This window comes from Saimiri boliviensis, chromosome 16 (assembly GCF_048565385.1).
Source record: "Saimiri boliviensis isolate mSaiBol1 chromosome 16, mSaiBol1.pri, whole genome shotgun sequence".
Lineage (NCBI taxonomy): Eukaryota > Metazoa > Chordata > Mammalia > Primates > Cebidae > Saimiri > Saimiri boliviensis.
The window spans coordinates 67680939-67701169 of NC_133464.1; the positions used below are offsets into that span (position 1 = coordinate 67680939).

Consider the following 20231-nt stretch of genomic DNA (forward strand, 5'->3'; position numbering starts at 1 on the left):
CCCAATAATACAACATATTTTTGTACATTCATTTACTGTATTATGTCAAATATTGTATTGGTTGAACTTTTTCTTCCTCTCTCAGGGACTGTTTCCAAAATGAGTAAATTATAGTTCTTTGGCTTCACTGTTGCTGTTACTTGATTTATTAGAGTTTATGGCTTTGGATTATGAGAGAATTTTGATGGACTTTTTTTTTTCTGTTTTGGAGTTTTAAAAAATAAAATACTTCTGCAAGGGTGTTTTGTTGAAATTTGATACCCTATTACTTTTTTTTCTTCCTGTATTTGTGCTTTGATTTACCTAATTCTATAAACATTTTTGCTTTTTAGATATTTAATATTTTCAGGTGAAACGTAAGATGATAGACTTTGTTGTAAAAAGAAATTTCAGCAATTATTATCCTCTCTGAAACTTTCATTTCATAGCCAGGAAAGTAGGACCACAAGAATGAGGTCAGAAGACTGATTAATTAGTAGCAAAGCCCAGATTTCCTGACTTCAGTTTGGTTTTCCTTTTATAGTCAGCCACAATGTCTCTAGCTATTTACTAGCTACTCTTGATTTTCTTGAGAATAAGTCCTGGAATGAGAAGAACAGTGTGAAATGAAATGAGTGAAAACTCTTTTGAAATTTTAAAGTATGAAAGATTATTGAGAAATACTGAATTACTTGAGGCATGATAGTGCTATTTTATTTCTATCTTGATGAAATATATTGTTTCGGGCACTGAGAATCACTATTATAGTCATGAAGAAATATTAATAAAAATCACAATGTTAAAATATGAACCCTGATACTTATATTTAACATTTAATAGAATGGTAGAAATCCTGCTAAGTGGCTGATTCTTAAGACTAGAAATATTCTCTAGTTTTAAACATCTGAACTTTCTGCTAATTACTGTCACATTAATTAAAAAATAAATCCTTTCTAATTTCAAAAAAAAAAAAAAGACTAGAAATATTCTTAGGTGGAAATCTAAACTTCAGTGCGAAACTACACAAAAGCAGTATTATCTCATCAAAGTAAAATTTCTTAGTTCATTTACCACCTGAGATAATAAATACTTATAGACTACAGTCAGCTGTCAACTTCTCTTTTGAACTGCTTCTGTCTTCACAGCATTGGGCACAGGAGGACATCTTTCCCACTGCGGCATCTGGCACCTGAGACTCTTCAGTTTTTTTTTTATGATCTAGGTCTTGTTACCTCCTGCCTTGACTGTTATAACTTCCATTTATCATCTTAGTCCCGAGTCTGTCACCTGTAAGTGTTGAAGTAGATAAATGCTTTTTTACTTTTCTGCGTGAAAACAGAATCTTAAGGCTTAGATGACTTTGGCAGTTTTCAAAAAGGGATTCTTTCATGCTTTTGTGCTTGAAGTTAAACTGTATTGTATCAAAAATGGTATTTCTTCCAGGATTTGCTTTATGAGGTGGTGCTCCAGCATAGCAGGTGTTTCAATAGACAACTTTCAACCTGACCTCAGAGTTATATTTCTGCTTGCTTACATAATCTTGTTGCAGCTGGTAGACCAATTATACATGAGGTCATTTAAGGTTTACTGGACACACTGGATTCTTATCCAAGCAATTAGGGCCCACAAAGATTTCTGTAAGAATTACAACATTGTGCTTTAAAATGGTGAGTTTTGACATAAAATTCATAGGAGGAGAGATTTTTTTCCTTTAGTTTGTAAATAATTTTGAAGTTTGAAAAATTCATCAGTGTCATAAATGATAGCATGGAAAAACTGATTTTTGTGTAAATATAGATAATATAGAACAATCATTGCAGCTATTTGTTAATTTTAATGAATTAGTGGCAAAAATGACACAAAACTTCACTGGGAAAGTATTACATAAGAGTCCCTTACTTAATAGAGTTAGAGCTTGGAAAAAATTCAAAGATGCAAGACTGCCCCTTCTTAAGATCTGCCTTATCCCAGCACTTTGGGAGGCTGAGGTAGGTGGATCACGAGGTCAAGAGATTGAGAGCATCCTGGCCAACTTGGTGAAACCCCATCCGTACTAAAAAAAAAATACAAAAAATTGGCTGTGTGGTAGCGCTCGCCTGTAGTGCCAGCTACTTAGGAGGCTGAGACAGGAGAACTGCTTGAGCCAGGTAGGCGGAGGTTGCAGTGAGCCAAGACTGCGCCACTGCACTCCAACCTGGCGCCTGGTGACAGGGCAAGACTCTGTCTCAAAAAAAAAAAAAAAAAAAAAAGATCTGCCTTATTTTCAGTAGTTGCACTAATTGCCTCTCATTATATAAGAATTTACTTTGAGAAAAGGATTACCTTTGAGATTTCTTTAGATGTATTTTTTAAGAATAGAGTCCTTAAAAAGAAGAGTCTCATCAACTTTTAAAGCCCTTGAATGTGTTCTGAAGCATCCTGTAGAGTCTATACAGCAATCTTTATCCAGTGCCTACTTTTTCTTTTATTTTCTTTTTCCCAGGCACCATATTCAAGAAGGATTCAATTTTTTAATGTATTTTATTTTATTTTTTTGTTTCTGTTTTGTTTTTAGGGACCAAGTCTCACCTTGTCATCCAGGCTGGAGTGCAGTAGCAATCTCGGCTCACTGCAACATCTGCCTCCCAGGTTCAAGTGATTCTCCTGCCTCAGCCTCCCAAGTAGCTGAGATTACAGATGTGTGCTACCATGCCTGGCAAATTTTTGTATTTTTAGTAGAGTTGGGGTTTCACCATGTTGGCCAAGCTGGTCTCAAACTCCTGACTTCAGATGATCCACCCACCTCGTTGTTCCAAAGAGCTGGGATTACGGGCATGAGCCACCATGCCTGGCTGCATTTTATTACTTTTTATTTTTGGCTTAATTATTCTTGTTGCTTTCTGCAACTTTCATTGCAGATGTATAACTTTAAAAGTTATTTTTTTAATTGACGAAAATTGTATATACAGTTATGTGTTGCTTAATGACAGGGCTGTCTTCTGAGAAATGCATCATTAAGTGATTTTGTTGATCATTGTAACATCATGGTGTGTACTTCCACAAACCTAGATATATAGCCCAGGGGTCCAGTGCTGGTCTGTGGCATGTTAGGAACAAGGCTGCACAACAGGAGCTGAGGAGCAGGCAAGCGAGCAAAGCTTCATCTTTGCTTGCATTACCACTTGAGATCCACCTCCTGTCAGATCAGTGGTGACATTAGATTCTTTAATATTATTTCAGTATATGTAATTCTAATTTTCAAAAACTATATTATTAGGTATAATTGACATGCAATAAACTGCACATATTTAGAATGTATGATTTGGTAAGTTTTTACATATGCATATAACCAGAAAACATCACTATAATCAGAATACTGATCAAGTAAATTTATCTCCCCAAAAAGCTTACTTGTGCCTCTTTATAATGTCTCCTGGTTCCTCCATTGCCTACAAATCATTAATTTGCTTTGTAGATTTATTTGGATTTTCTAGAATTTTATATAAATGGGGTCATATAACATACATACTTTTTTTTGTCTAGCTTTTATCACTTAGCTTAATTATTTTGAGATATTTTCATGTGCATGTCTCAATAGTTTTTTTCTTTTGAGTAGTATTCCATTGTATGGATATATTACAATTTGTTTCTTTATCCACCTGTTGGTAGACTTTTGGGTTGTTATAGGCTCTTAGAAATAAAGCTGCTCTCAGCATTCATGTACAAGTAATTTTTTTTTTTCCATGTACAAGTCTTTGTATGGACATAGGCTTTCTTTTTTCTTGTGTAAATACCTAGGAGTAGAATGACTAGATCATATGGTAGATTTTTAACTTTTTAAGAAACTACTATTCTGTTTTCCACAAAGGTTATATAATTTTACTTTCTAGCAGCATTGTATCAGAGTTCCAGTTCCTCCACATTCTTGCCAGCTCTTGGTGTGGTCAGACTTTTGAATTTTAATCATTGAAATAGTTGTGTAATGGTATTTCACAGTGAGTTTAAAATGCATTTCCTAATGACTAAAGATATTAGGCATCTTTGTGTGTTTATTTATTATCTTTATATCTTTGGTAAAGTATCTGCTCAAATCTTTGCCTACATTTTGGGTGGAGGGGTGTGTGTGTGTGTGTGTGTGTGTGTGTGTGTGTGTGCATGCGTGCGTGCACATTTTTTGAGTTGCTTTTTCTTTATATATTCTGGATATAAGAACTTTATCAGGTATAAGGTTTGTAAATATTTTATTCTAGTCCATGACTTTTCTTTTTATTCTCTTAAGAGTGTTCTCTGAAGAGCAGGAGTTTTAAATTTTAATGAAGTCCAACTTATCAAGTGTTTACTTTTATGGATTGTACTTTTGGTGTCACCTAAGAAATCCTAAAAAGTCTTTATCTAACTGAGGTTCATAAAGACTTTTTTCTTGTTTTTTTTTTTTTCCTCTAGATGTTTTTGTAGTTGTGGATTTTATATTTGTGTCTGTCATCCTTTTTTGAGTTAATTTTTGTATATGACATAAGGTAGGGGTCAAAATTTATTTTTTGTGTATGGATATCCAGTAGTTCCAGCTCAATTTGCTGACAAGACTATCCTTTCTTTGCTGAATTGCCTTTGAAGTTATGTCAGAAGTCTGATGTCTATGTATATTGCGAGTCTGTTTCTAGACTCTGTTCTGTTCCATTGATCTATTTCTCTCCCTTTACATCAGCGCCTTACTGTTTTGACTACGGTAGCTTTACAATTAGTCTTGAAATCAGATAATGTTAGTTCTCCATCTTTGTTTGTTTACAAAGTTGTTTTGGTTATTCTAGGGTTTTTTTGCATCTATCTGTGATTTTGTAATCAACTCATCAATTTATAAAACAATAACAAAAAAGCCTGCTGGGATTTTTAATGGGGATTGCATTAAATCTGTAGATTATTTTGGAGATAATTGATATCTTAATATTATTTAAACTTCCAACTCATCAACAAGATATATTTCTCTATTTAGATTTTTAATTTCTCTCAGCAGTATTGTGTAGTTTTTAGTGTACAGGAATTGCATGTGTTTTGTCAGCCTTATCCTTTGAGTATTTTGTACTTTTTGATGTTTTTGTGAATGGTATTGTCTTTTTAACTTAAACATAGAAGTACAATTGATTTTTGTATATTGATTTTAAATCTTGAAGCCTTGCTAAACTCACTTATCTGTTCTAGAGCTTGTTTTTGTAGATTGCATCACATTTTTTACATAAACAATCATGTCTATAAATAAAGACAGCTCTACTTTTTCCTTTTCAATCTAGATGTTTCTGATCTCTTTTATGTGTTTACCTTATTGCACTTGCTAAAATCTCTTCAATATGTAATTTATTATGTAAAACATTAAAATGTGTTGAATAAAAGTTATGAGAGAGAACATCTTATTCCAGATGTTGGGGGAAAGGATTTAGTCTTTCATTTTTAAGTAGGTTAGGTAAAAGTTTTTTATAGATGTTCTTTATCAAGTTAAGGAAGCTTTCTTCTATTCATAGTTTGCTTAGAGTTTTTAATCTGGAAGAGATGTTGGATATCGTCAAGTGCTTTTTCTGTCTTTTGGTATGATCTTGTGTTTTTTTTCCTTGTTCTTTCTTTCCTTTTTTTTTTTTTTTTGTTTATTTATGTGGTGAATTATATTGATTGATTTTCAAATGTTAAACTAAGTTTTCCTCTTCTTATTCCTGAGAAAAGTCCCACTTGGTAACAGCGTGTTAAACTAAGTTTTCCTCTTCTTATTCCTGAGAAAAGTCCCACTTGGTAACAGCGTGTGAGTGTTTTTATATGTTACTGGACTCAGTGTGTGAACATTTTGTTTAGGGTTTGTACATCTATATGAGGGATATCGATCTGCAGCTTTCCTTACTTGTCATGTGTTTGTCAGATTTTGATATAAGGGTAATACTGACCTCATAGAATGAATTGGGAAGAATTCCTCCTCTTCAGTTTTCTGAATGAATTTGTATAAAATGGATATTTTTTCTTAAATGTTTGGTAGAATTCATCAGTGAAGCCATCTTGGCCCAGAGTTTTCTTTGTGGGGAGGTTATTAACTATAAAGTCATTTTTTTCATAGATACAGTTATTCAGGTTATCCCTAATTGTGTCAACTGCAAAAGGAGCTGACTCTTTTAAGACTTTGTCCATTTCTTCAAAGTTGTGGAATGCATTGGCATAAAGTATTTTTGTTTTTTTTTAACAATGCCTATTTATTATCCTTTTAATATCTGAAGTATCTGTGCTTTCTGTCTATCTCTCTCACATTCATGATGTTGGCAGATTATGTCTTCTGTCTCTTAATAGTCTGACCAGAGGTTTGTCAATTTTATTGTTAATCTCAAAGAACAAGTTAGTTTCATTCATTTTTGTGTTTTTGTTTTCTATTGCTTTGATTTTTAAGCTATGATGAATATTATTTTCTTTCTTTGGGTCTCATTCTCTTTTCTTTTTCTAATCTCTTAAGTCAGAAGCTGAAGCCATTAATTGGAAACACTTCAGTTTTCTCAGGGTAGGCAATTAGTACTGTAAAATTTTTCCTAAGTACAGCTTTAGTGGAATGCTAAAATTTTTGATGCATTGTTTTTACTTTTCATTCAGTTCAAAAAACTTTGTAATTTCCCTTTTAATTTCTTCTTTGGACATGTGTTAGTCTTTTTTAAAAATTTTGTATATTTAACATTTAACATGATGTTATGGGATATATATAGATAGTAAAATGGTTACTATAGTGAAGCAAATTAACATTTCCATCATCTCACATAGTTACCCATGGTTTTTTTTTTTTTTTTTTTTTTGGCATGGCAAAAGCAGCTAAAAGCTACTCATTTAGCAGGAATTTCAGTATAATTTTACAGTATAATTTTATTACTTATAGTCCTCATGTTGTACATTAGCTCTCTAGACTTGGTCATCTTACATATCTGCTACTTAAATACTCTGACGTATATCTCCCCATTTTCTATCCAACCTTATCCCAGTAACCAATGTTATTCTATATCTCTGTGTTTTTGACTCCCCAAAACCCTGCCACTCCAACCAGATTCCACATGTAAGTGAGCTCATGTAGGATTTTTTTTTTTTAAACCCCTGGGTCTGCTTTATTTTTCTTAGCATAACGTCCTCCAACTTCATCCATGTTGTGGCAAGTGGTAAGATTTCCTTCTTTTTAAAGGCTGAATAATAAATATTCTATTGTATAGATATACAGTTTGACTATCCCTTATCTGAAATGCTTGGGACCAGAGTTATTTTGGATTTCAGATTTTTAAACATTTTTGAATATTTGCTCATACATAATGAGACAGTGTGAGAATGGGACCCAACTTTAAACATGAAGTCCATTTGTGTTTAATATATACCTTATACACATATCTGGATGCTGAGTAAATTGTGTCTTGAATGCCTGCTTTTTGACTGTGACCTATCACATGCAGTCAAATGTGTGGAATTCTTTGCTCGGGGTATTATGTTGACACTCAGAACATTTTATATCTTAAAGTATTTCAAATTGCTGATTTTTGGATTAGGGCTGCTCAACCTATACCATGGTTTCTTTATTCATTTATCCATCAACATTTCAGTTGTTTCTGTATTTTGGCTATAGTGAATAATGCTTCAATGAACATGGAGTACAGATATCTTTATGAGGTGGTGATTTTATTTCCTTTGGGTATAACAGAATTTCTGAGTCGTATAGTAGTTCTAGTTTTAATTTATTTAGAAACCACCACATTGTTTTCCATTATGGCTATACCAATTTACATTTCTACCACAGTGTGCACTCTTTTCTCCACATCCTAGCCAACATTTGTCTTTTGACTTTTTGATAATAGCCATGCTAACAAGTGTGAAGTGGTATCTCGTTGTGGTTTTGATTTGTCTTTCCTTAACTCCCAGATTTAATGATGTTGAGCACCTTTTCATATACCTGTTGACCATTTTTATATCTTCTTTGGAGAATTCAAATCCTTTGCCCATTTTTTATTTGGATTGTTTTTCTACTATTGAGTTATATGAATTCTTCATAAATTTTGTTTATTAGCCCCTCACCAGATATATGGATTGCAAATGCTTTTTTCCCAATCGATAAGTTACCTATTCATTTTGTAGATTGTTTTCTGTGCTTTGGAAAATATTTTTAATGTAGTCTAATTTATTTGTTTTTGCTTTTGTAGCTTGAGCTTTTGGTTGAGAAATCAAAAAAAAAAAAAAAAAATTATTGCCAAGGCCAATGTCCAGGAGCTTTTTCCTGGGAATTTTATTTCTCAGGTCTTCCATTTAGGGTTGCTTTTTGTATGCGGTGTGAGATTCTTTTGCATGTGGAAATCCAGTTTTCTCTGTCATACTGGTCTATGTGTCTTTTTTTTTTTGCCAGTATTATACCTTTTTAAAAACTGATACATACTAGTTGCACATATTTCTGGGGTATGTGTGTTATTTTGAAACACATATAATTTGTAATACAGGGCTGAGTACAGTGGCTCATGCCTGTAATCTCAGTACTTTGGGAGGTCAAGGCAGGAGGAATTATTTGATCCAAGGAGTTCAAGATCAGCCATGGCAACATAGTGAGGCCCAGTGTATACATAAAAAATTAATTAGCCGGATGTGGTGGCACACAACTGTAGCCCCAGCTACTTGGGAGGCTGAGGTGGGAGGATTGCTTAAGCCTGGGAGGTTGAGACTGCAGTGACCCATGATTGTGCCATATCTTAAAAAAAAAAAATTGTAGTATAATTTTCAATCAGGAAGTGTGATATTTCCAACTTGGTTTTTCTTTATCAGAAATGTTTTGGCTATTTGAGATCTTTTGTATTTTTTACAAATTTTAGGATCGTTTTTTCTATCTGTGAAGAATGCCTCTGGGATTTTGATAGATATTGCATGGAATCTGTTTACTGCTTTGGATAGTATAGACATCTTCACAATATTAATTGGTATGGGATATTTTTGTATTTATTTGTGTCCCTTATGATCATTTTTATTCCTTAGGCATCTGTTATAATCACTTTACTTTCACTTTTAACTTTATTTGAGTCTCTTTTTTTTTTTTTTTTTTTTAGGCAAGTTGAGGGTTTATCAGTTTTATTTTTTCAAAAAACCTTCTCTTAGTTTTGTTGATTCTCTCTGGTTTTTCTGTTCTCTATTTGATTTATTTCTGTTATGTTCTTTGTTTCTGTTCTTCTGCTGCCTTTGGGTTTAATTTGTTCTTTTTTTCTAGTTATTAAGGCAGAATGTTAAACTATTCAGAATCTTTTTTGATGGAGGCATCTATTGCTACAAACTTCACTCTTAGAACTGCTTTTGCTGTATCCCACAGGTTTTGGCATGCTGTGTTTCCATTGTCATTTGTCTCAAGATATTTTAAAATCTCCCTTTTGATTTCTTCTTGGCCCATCGGTTGTTCAAGAACATGTTGTTTAATTTCCACATATTTGTAAATTTTCCAGGATTCTTCCTGTTATTGTTTTGTAGTTTCATATCATTAAGGTCTGAAATGATACTCGCTATGATTTCAGTTTTCTAAATTTGTTAAGACTTGTTTTCTGGCCTAATGTGGACAGTTTTGGAGACTGCTTTATGTGTGCTAGAGATACATGTGTATCCTGCTGATGTTTGATGTAAAATGTCAAATATGTCTGTTAGGTTCATTTGGTCTAAGGTGCAATTTAAATTCAGTATTTCCTTATCAATTTTCTTTCTGGTTGATATATCCTTTGTTGAAAATTGAGGATTGAAGTCCTCTGCTATTATTGCATTGCTCTCTATTTCTCTCTTCATGTCCATTAATATTTGCTTTAATGTATTTAGGTGCTACAATGTTGGGTGAATATATATTAAATAATGACGTTCTTTGTCTCTTGTGACAGAATTTGACTTGAGGTCTATTTTATTAGTTGTTAGTATAGCCATTCATGCTTTCTTTTGGATTCTATTTTCATAGAATATCTTATCTTCATCCCTTCACATTCGGCCTGTCTGTCCTTAAAGCTAAAGTGAGTCTCTTGTAGGCAGCATATAATTGAATCCCCCCCCTTTTTTTAAAATCCATGCAGCCCCTCTTAGAGAATTTATTTGCATTCAAGATAATTATTCATAGGTAAGGGCTCACTATTTCAATTGTGTTATTTGTTTTCTGGCTGTTTGGCAGATCTTTTGTTCCTTTCTTTCTCTATTGTTGCCCTCTGTGATTTGATCATTTTCTGTAGCACTATGATTTCTTTCTCTGTATTGTTTTTGTATCTGCTATACTTTTGTTGAAGGTTACCATAAGGCTTACATAAAACATCTCATAGTTTTTTGTTTTTGTTTGTTTGTTTGTTTTTTTAAGAGAAGAGAAAAATTGTTTATTTGGTAACAAGGAATAAAAATAAATTCTTAATTCCTTTTCTGTCTTCTGATGGCTGAATTGAACTGTGGTAGTCAAATGGAAAGCAACACAATAATTACCTTGCAGACCTTGATCTTTTGCAGAAATGCAAAGATGCTTGACTTATACAACTTGCAATTATCATTTTCTAGACAGAAGTGCCAGCTGTTGTGCTTTCTAGTGTATCCGTGGTTGTTACATTCTCCTTCTTGTCTTTGGGTTTAATAACAGGAAATAGAAGGAAATAGTAGTATTTCCTTGACGTTGTTGGAATTTGTTGAGAAAAATGGTAACTCAGTCAATGCCCATGCCTGTACGTATTCCAGGGTGGTACAGAAGTTTTCATCTATGAACATAACCTCATCATCACCTGTGGCCTTGGCCTTGGCCTGTCCCTCAAAAAGCTGCTGCTGTGGCAGAGGATCATTCAGCTCAGTGTAGGCATTGCATGTCTCTTTCTTCATGACAAGCAGCTCAAAGTGCTCTGTCAGATTCTATTTAGAGCAGTGCCATTTAGCCATAGGACTCATTATCTGTGGATGATCACAGGTTAATATAGGATTGATGCAAGTCACCTCCAGAAACTTCCCCACAAGCTTGTGAAGGAGCCTGGCTGTGGTCCAAGGTGGAGGGTATTCAATAGCTTTAGCCACACAGATATTATTAAGAATTTTGTGAGTTTCATCAGTTTCAAAGAGGTTAGTTTCTGGCAGCATTACCCCCAGTGCTTCCTCAAGTTCTTCTACCATGCTGATTCTCTGGAAGGGTGGGGTGAAGTCAGTATCATAGGCCTGGCCCTATGGGCCATCTGGGTGGTAGTTAACCTTGTAACTGCCTGTAATATGCTTCACCATCCCTGAAACCAGCTTCTCTGTGATTTCTGTGAGATTGCGATAGTCTTCATAGGCCATGTAGAACTCGCAGGTGGTGAACTCAGGATTGTACAGGTCTAGTGGTGATGAATTCTCTCAGCCTTTGCTTGTCTGGGAAAGACTTTATTTCTCCTTAATTTCTGAAGGACAGTTTTTCTGAGTGTAGTATTTTTGACTGGCAGTTTTTTTCTTTCAGCACTTTGACTATATTATTCTATTCTCTTCTTTCCTGCATGGTTTCTATGGAGATATGTAATAGTCTAATGGGGATTCCCTTATATGTGACTTGATGCTTATATATGACTTTTGTTGCTTTTAAAACTCTCTGTCTTTGACTGACAGACTAATTATAATATACGTTGGAGAGTACCTCACTGGATTAAATCTGTTTTGAGACTTTCAAGCTTCATGAATCTGATGTCCATATATCTTCCAATACTTGGGAAATTTCAGGAATTATTTCATTAAATAAGCTTTCTGTCCTTATCTTTGTCTCCTCTCCATCTGAGTATCTCATAATGTGATTGAGTATTCACTTAGTAGTGTCCCATAAGTCCCATGGGCTGTTTCACTCTTTTTTCTTTTTCTTTCCCTCCCTCCTTTTCTCCTTCCCTCCATCCCTCCCTCCCTTCTTCCTTCCTTCTCCTCTTTCCCTTCTCTTCTTGTTTCTTTTCTTTCGACTGGGTAATTTCAGACCTATTTTCAAGTTCAGATATTCTTGGTTTTGCTTGATCTCATCTATTATTGAGGTTCTGTCTAGTATTTTTTATTTCATTGACTGCATTCTCCAGCTCCAGGATTTCTATTTGGTTCTTTTTTATGATACCTGTCTGTTTGTTGAATATCTCAGATTATGAATTGTTTTCCTGATTTCATTGAATTGTCTATCTGTATTCTCTTATATCTTGCTGAATTTCCTAAAGATTGTTATTTTGAATTCCTTTTTAGGCCGTTTGTAAATATCCATTTCTTTGGGGTCAGTTACTGGGGAATTACTGTATTTCTTTGGCAGTGTCATGTTTCTTTGCTTTTTCATTTCTTGTGGCGGGGGGGTATGTTGTGTGTGTGTTTGATGTTGATTTCTATGCATTTGGTAGAGCAGTCACCTCTTCTAACTTTACAGAGTGGCTTTTGTAGGGAAAGATTTTCACCTGCACATGGGCTTGAAGATACTAGTTGGGTATGTGGGAGCAGTGGTGTAGTCTCTGTGCAGCTTCAGCTTCTTTAATTGTGATCAATTTCAGCAATGACTACAGGTGCCTTGGTGGTCTAGGCTGCAGGAATTTGTGACAGTGATGGTGGCAACATAGGCTATTAGGGTCCTCATTGGCCAAAGTTTCAGGGATCCCCCTGTTCTTGTCTTTCCCACAACAGAAGGTCTTAGATGAGGCTATCTGTCTTGATGTCTGGTCTGACACAGCCCACAGGCAGACATAGCAGCACTGGGATCTGGGGCACAGGTCCTGAATTCCTAGGCCCAGGTTCTTGTGAAATTACTGAAACACTGTGACTTGAGGTGTTGGTTCACTCTTCAAGACATACGTGGATGCAGTTCTCCCACAAAACTGAGGTCTCTTTCTCTGAAGCACTTTCTAACAGCTTGCACCCAAGGGGCAGGGATATAGCTCTGGCCCTGACCCTGGAGGGCAGGGTGCAAAACTGGCATGGCTCCAGGGAAGAAGGGGAACCCCAAAAGGCTCAGGCCCCAGGGAATAGGGCACAGCTACAATTTGGGACCTAGAATCAAGAGGACACAGTGGCAACTTGAGTCCTGGGGGATGAGATGTCACACACTAATTACTCTTGACACTGGGATGGTGACACTCAGCAATAGCCCAGGTTCTGTGCAGACAGGTGTAGCACTGTCAAGAACCCATACCTGGCAAGGCACTGATATGGCCCAGTGGACAGGGAGAAGTACAGCATCACTCCACTCCCTGGGGAGTTGGGGGTTCTCAGCATCCTAGATTCTGGGTTCCTAGTCCTGTTCCAAGGAGGACAGGCCCTGTGGCCATTTGACCAGTAGAGCAGAGACATGGCTCATCCAAAGCTTTGATTTCCTGGAAGTAAGATACTGCATCATCTTGGCCCTAGAATATGCAACTACATGGATTGGAGGAAGTTCTGGTTCCCTGAGAAGAAGAGTACAGTGTCAGCTATGTCACACAGTGTCATACATCTTCTCTGATGTGCCAGAGGGTTGGGGCATCCAGGAGGATAGGATGTTTCATTGGTGTGGTGTCTGGGGGTAGTTTGATGCTGTGGGTCCCTGGTAAGAGCGTCACTTCAGCTCAGTCCCTGAAGGACAGGGTGCACCAATGTCTGTGATGCAGGGCATGGAGCAGCTCCATGGTAACTTGGAGCATAGCAGTAGCTAAATTTAGGGTTGGGGGCCTACCAGATAGCTGTGCTGCAGTGATGGCAAAGCCTCCAGGATGGAGGGGTGCAGTGGCTGCCCATCTCTGGAATAGGATGCACTGTAGCAGTGGCTCTGGTTGCAACACAGTAGTAGCTTATTGTCAGTTTCTTCTCTGGGAATACCACAGCATATATATTCTGGGGAGCTCCCTCAGCTGGGCTCAGAGCCTGTGAAGACTGCAGGAATCTCTGGTAGCAAAGACTGCAAGTATCCATGGAAGTAATGGGAGATGTTAGGGTCCTTCTGCATACCTTTTTCCTGCAGAGAGAAATCCCTTTTGGGACCAAGCCGAACCCAACTAGGGACTGAGATCATCCTTGGCAGAGGCAAAGTTTCCCTTCCTTCTCTATGTGGCCATCTTGGGATTCTGTGCTCTACAGGATTTTTCCTACTCCTTTGCAGTTCTCCAGTGTGCTCCTTTAGTTATTTTGGTTGAAATATGGTTTTTTCATTTGCTTGATTTAGTGTTTTTTGTGGGGGAGAACAGTGCTAGGAACTTCTAGTCAGCCATCTTACTGATATCACTTAGCAATGATCCCATGTACTGAGTGGAATTATGCTATTTAGTATCTAAATATTTGGAGATTTTCCAAAGATCATTCCATTACTAATCTCAAATTTAATTTAATTTTGGTCAGAGAACATACTTTGTATAGCTTGAATCCTCATAAAAAGTATCTAATGTTTTAAAAAATGACTGTATATGTGTATCATTTAAGCAAACATTTGTGTATATACTATTTTATATATACAGAATATTTTCTTAAATTTTTAAGGTATACAGGCCATACTTTTGTATATACAGACCATTTTCATAAAGCAATATATTGTGGACATTTTCTTATGCAAAATATTTTCTAAACCATGACTTTAAAAAAGTAACTTTTTTGCAGAAGTAATGTATTTTTGTGATTCAGAAATCAAAACAATATAAAAAGGTATATATTGAGAAATTATATATTCACCCCTATTCTCATTCATGTTAATTCTCACAGTATTAGTTTCAGGGAAATCTGTCCTGCATTTTTCTATACAAACACAAGCAAATATACATGTATACCCTTATTTTTGCACCCTTACACAAAAAGTGAATAACATGACCCTCATTGAATATGGATATGTATAATTATTTAATACATATTGATGAATTTTTCCAATTTTAAGAAAAACTGAATGTCTTCTTTGTGCTGAGCACTGTGCTGGCCAATGCTGTAGGTATTTAGTTTTGATAACAGCTATATTAGAGCATAGAAACATCAGCCCACTTTATAAATGATTGGCTTTATATAAGCTGATGTTTTATATATGACATCTTCAAAGAATCTTATTCATCTTTGTGTTTTTGGTGCTGAGCATATAGTAGATTCTTTATACAGCTGTGTGAATAAATTAATTTTTTAGTTGAGTTTTTGTCTGTGTTGTAAATAATGAGGACTTTGGTGCTAAATATTTTCATCCTTCATGTTCATTGTATCTAACTTTAGAATGTTATATGTTAAATAGGGGAAAGTTTAGCAGATGAGCACGTTGTTGCAGTGAGGAGGTTAATCACTCTTCTTTTGAAATCTCGTGTTGTGATGTGGTAGAAAAATCAAATTCAGGGGAGTGTTACGGGCCTAGGTTCAGATTCTTTCTGAGCTATTTTGTGGGGTGATGAAATGAAATGGTAATGAAATGTCAAGGGAAAGTACTCTAACACAGGCTTGCCTAGTGCGGATGTGGTAAGTACTGGGTTCCTTTCTCCCTTATTTCTTCAGATTTGACTATAGGCCCAGGAGGTAATTTGAGCATAAACTCAGGAGTCTATTCATATCTACCAAGTCCACACTATACAGCTTGCTGTCCAGGGTACACAACAGAGATAGGAGTTTGTAGGTAAGGAGAGACTTGAATAATTCTCCTGAACCTGGTTCTCATTGGCTGAGAGACTGAGCATGATGCTTTACCTATAATCCTCACAAACTATACTCAATAAGTATTATTACCTCTCTTTTGAAAATAAGGCAACCTAGACCTGGAAGAGTCAAAATGCATGTCTAAGGACATGGATAAAAGACAGGATGAAAAATAACAGTAGATCTGTCTGGCTTCAAAGGCTTTTTTTTTTTTCTTCATTGTATTATGTTGCCTTTTGGGATACTAAGAAAACATCACCAGTTTTGAAGGATTTATTATAATAGAATATGACCTATGCTTAATTTTCTGGAATTTTAACTTTTATATATATGAAATTTTGAGTTCATGAAGGGAGAAAATTATAATTTAGGTAACTGATAAAATTACTTTAAAGCCTTTGAATATGGCTGGGCAAAATATAGTACATATTTTTTTGAAAACAAATATTCCTTAGGAACTGAATCAGGGATTTAGCAAAATATGAATTACATGTTATATTTTTACATAGAAAAGGAATCTTAGAATATAGAATCAAGCTCTTGGGGATTAGTTTGACATTGGTTTATTATTATGTGGACTCCTGGAAGGTAGCATCTTGTGCCTGAAAACACTGAAGTTGGGGATTTCTCTTGTGTACTGTACTGTGTTTATATTAGGGTAAGCATGGCAGTTTGGCACTTTGTTTTGCAATGTACAGTCTTAAATCTTCTTTCTATTTCTGGCATGCTTTTAAGTATGACTCATGTTTTCTTGAGGCTATTCTAAAAATACAGCTAGTTTCAAGCATTAATGTAAAATATACCACAGATACCACATAGCACTACATGATGCTTGCTTTCAGTATTTTAATGCAATTTCTTGACAAATTAAATATAGACATGCTTTTTTGACAAAATACACTGTACTAAAACATGAATAAGTGAAAGTTAGATTTTCTTTGAGAAGTAGATCCTCTGATAAAATAATATTCATTACAAAATGAATTGAAATTTTAATAAAAGGAATAAAACGTATCATTGATAATACCAAAAAGAAGCAGAACTAATGGCTGGAACAGCAAGTCCACTAAATTTGATGTAGCCCTGAGAGGTCCACACTTGTAGGGAAATAAAGTCTTGCACAAGAAGCTGGACACCTGTTGAAAAGCTTTTGGAGGGGCTATAGAACTTAATGACTGAAATACAAGTTTTGGACTTAAACAACTTAGGTATAAATCTTGGTTTATGGACTTACCTGCTATAGACAAATGACACTACATTTCCAGTTTTGATTTTCTTATTGCTAAATGGGAATAATGAATATTTAACAAACACAGCATTTACTATTATTCGATACTGTTCTAAATGCTTAATATAATCCTCATAACAACTTTATAAGTAAGTACAATTATATCTACTATACAGATGAGGAAACTGAACAGAGGTTAAACAACTTGATTACGATTACATAGCTAGTAAAGAATCTGTCTTGAATCTATGTCCTTACACAATAGGATCTGTTGCTTTCTAGAATTGTTATGAGATTCTATATGAAAAATCATTCGTATATTTACCTGGTACCTGGTAGGAATGCAGTAAATTATAACCATTATTAGTATTGTCATTGGGGGAGAATAAGCAGGGAAAAGATAGGCTCTTTGTGAAGGTATACCATAGACTACAAGGCCAGCCATGGGATTCAGCAGTAGCTTATATGTATTAAGAAACTTATGTAAAACTGGAATGTGATGATTAGAGCCTTAGATATCCTGACAAGTCCTGCAGGCTTAATCTAAAGCTAGAACTTATTCTCTACTGATTTCCACCCTTAGAGTTTTATCTTTCAGACGATAAAGGAAATAGAGAGAAACTCTCTGGACTTAATTGTGACTACCTCATTAGTGGTGTACAGGCAACAGAGGCCTTGAGTGAAAATAATGTCTACACAGCATTTCTCATCTATGGTGCCATTGACATACTGGACAGGATGAGACTCTCTTGGACATTGTATTTACCATCACTAAATATCAATAGTGTACCAAATTATTTGTTATCCTCCAAATCTTTGCAACAGCTCAAAGTACTCACAGACATTTTCCAAATGCCTTCTGGCAGGCCTAGAATGGTAGCAGCATGGTCACCATTTGGGAACCACTGTGGAGTGGTAAGAATAAAGGAAGGGATTTCTGAGAATATTTAGATGTGCCTTAAGGCAGTGTTCTCAGTACATGTGCTTTATGTGGAAGAAGAGGACACTCCCATGAGCATAAACAGGATTATGCATAATTCCTAGGGCTCTAGCTTTAAATAACTCCATGGTTTGCTTTCCTACTTAAGAAAATACACTGGTATACAAGTGGCTCTATTGTTATGTCTATAACTTCAATTCTGCCCGTTTGCTTAAAAAAATGAAATGATAAGTTATTTCTAAACATCAGCCCTTTATTATACAATTTATGAGGGGCAGGTCTCACATTTGATTAGGATTTTTAAAAAATCTTGAATATGATTCCAAGGTCAAAACATTCAAAATGAACTGGAAGTATAGAACTAAATTGAGACTTCATAATTATAAATAGTTACCAATTGTTATAAATAATAAACGGTGGGAGGAAGCTGAAGAAACCAACTTGGCTTTACGTTATAGAACTTTACAAATTTTGGATTTTAAATTATCAAGTCCAGGTAATGGAAGGTCAGGCACATTGCCAAAGTTGAATACAAAGTGACACAATACTGTAAGAGTACTATAGCGAATGCCTGTGGCCAAATTAAGCGGAGACTTATGAAAAGGTAAAGAAAAAAACCCAAATGTTTAAGTTTGTAATTATATGTTTGATATCAGAGTAGGAAGAGGTAATAGATTTGCAGCATAGGGAACATTGTGTAGTTTTACTAGTAAAGAAGTTAAGGTGACCGCTGAGATCGAGTCTTCCCTGCAAGCACAGAGCCTCGCCCTTGCTGCTCCGCTGCCCGTCCACACCCACTGCCAGCTCGCCATGGATGATGATATTGCTGCACTTGTTGTGGACAATGGCTCCGGCATGTGCAAGGCTGGTTTCACGGGTGACGCTGCTCCTTGGGCAGTCTTCCCCTCCAACATGGGGCGCCCCAGGCACCCGGGCGTGATGATGGGCCTGGGTCAGAAGGACTCCTATATGGATTACGAGGCCCAGAGCAAGAGAGACATCCTGACCCTGAAGTACCCCATTGAGCACAGCATTGTCACCAACTGGGATGACATGGAGAAGATCTGGCACCACACTTTCTACAACTAGCTGCATGTGACTCCTGAGGAGCACCCCGTGCTGCTTACTGAGGCCCCCCTGAACCCCAAGGCCAACCGCGAGAAGATGACCCAGATCATGTATGAGACCTTCAACACCCCAGCCATGTAGGTGGCCATCCAGGCCTTGCTTTCCTTGGACACCTCTGGCCGTACCATTGGCATCGTGATGGACTCCAGTGATGGGGTCACCCACACTGTGCCCATCTACAAGGGGTATGTCCTCCTTCTCGCCATTCTGCGTTTGGACCTGGCTGGCCAGGACCTGACTGACTACCTCATGAAGATCCTCACTGAGCGCGGCTACAGTTTCACCACCATGGCTGAGCAGGAAATCGTGCATGACATCAAGGAGAAGCTGTGCTGTCACCCTGGACCTCGAGCAGGAGATGGCTACGGCGGCCTCCAGCTCCTCCCTGGAGAAGAGCTATGAGCTGCCTGATGGCCAGGTTATCAACATCAACAACGAGCTGTTCAGCTGCCCTGAGGTGCTCTTTCAGCCTTCTTTCCTGGGCATGGAATCTTGTGGCATCCATGAAACTACCTTCAACTCCATCATGAAATGTGACGTGGACATCCACAAAGACCTGTATGCCAACACAGTGCTGTCTAGTGGTACCACCATGTACCCTGGCATCATGGACAGGATGCAGAAGATCACTGCCCTGGCACCCAGCACGATGAAAATCAAGATCATTGCTCCTCCCGAGTGCAAGTACCCTGTGTGGATCGGTGGCTCCATCCTGGCCTTGCTGTCCACCTTCCAGCAGATGTGGATCAGCAAGCAGGAGTACGATGAGTCCAGTACCTCCACAGTCCACCACAAATGTTCTAGGTGGACTGTGACTTTAGTTGTGTTACACCCTTTCTTTCTTTCATATGTGTGTGTACACACACACACACACACACACACACACACACATATATGTATATTAATATATTTTATTGCATTTTTAGGTTCTGGGGTACATGTGTAGAACATGCAGGATTGTTGCATAGGTACATACATGGCAATGTGGTTTGCTGCCTCCACCCCCGTCACCTATATCTGGCATTTCTCCCCATGTTATCCCTCCCCAACTCCCTTCCCCCTGCTGTCCCTCCCCTAGTCCCCCCACCCCAGACCCCAGTGTGTGATGTTCCCCTCCCTGTGTCCATGTGTTCTCTTGTTCAACACCGGCCTATGAGTGAGAACATGCATTGTTTGATTTTCTGTTCTTGTGTCAGTTTGCTGAGAATGATGGTTTCCAGGTTCATCCATGTCCCTACAAAGGACATGAACTCATTGTTTTTTTATGGCTGCATAGTATTCCATGGTGTGTATGTGTCACATTTTCCTTGTCCAGTCTATCATCGTTGGGCATTTGGGTTGGTTCCAAGTCTTTGCTATTGTAAACAGTGCTGCAATGAACATAGATGTGCATGTTTCTTTATAATA

At 36.8% G+C, this 20231-nt stretch overlaps 1 protein-coding gene and 2 pseudogenes across 3 annotated transcripts in view; 2 read left to right on the top strand and 1 right to left on the bottom strand.

Annotated features, from left to right (window-relative positions):
* Positions 1-19887, top strand: part of LOC141581645 (actin, cytoplasmic 1 pseudogene) — a 29033-nt pseudogene extending 9146 nt beyond the window's left edge.
* The window catches only part of VWA8 (von Willebrand factor A domain containing 8), a 372198-nt gene that overhangs the window by 17279 nt on the left and 334688 nt on the right, over positions 1-20231 (top strand). The gene's annotated exons all lie outside the window — the stretch shown is intronic.
* On the bottom strand, positions 10491-13948 carry LOC120365752 (lysine--tRNA ligase pseudogene; annotated as a pseudogene).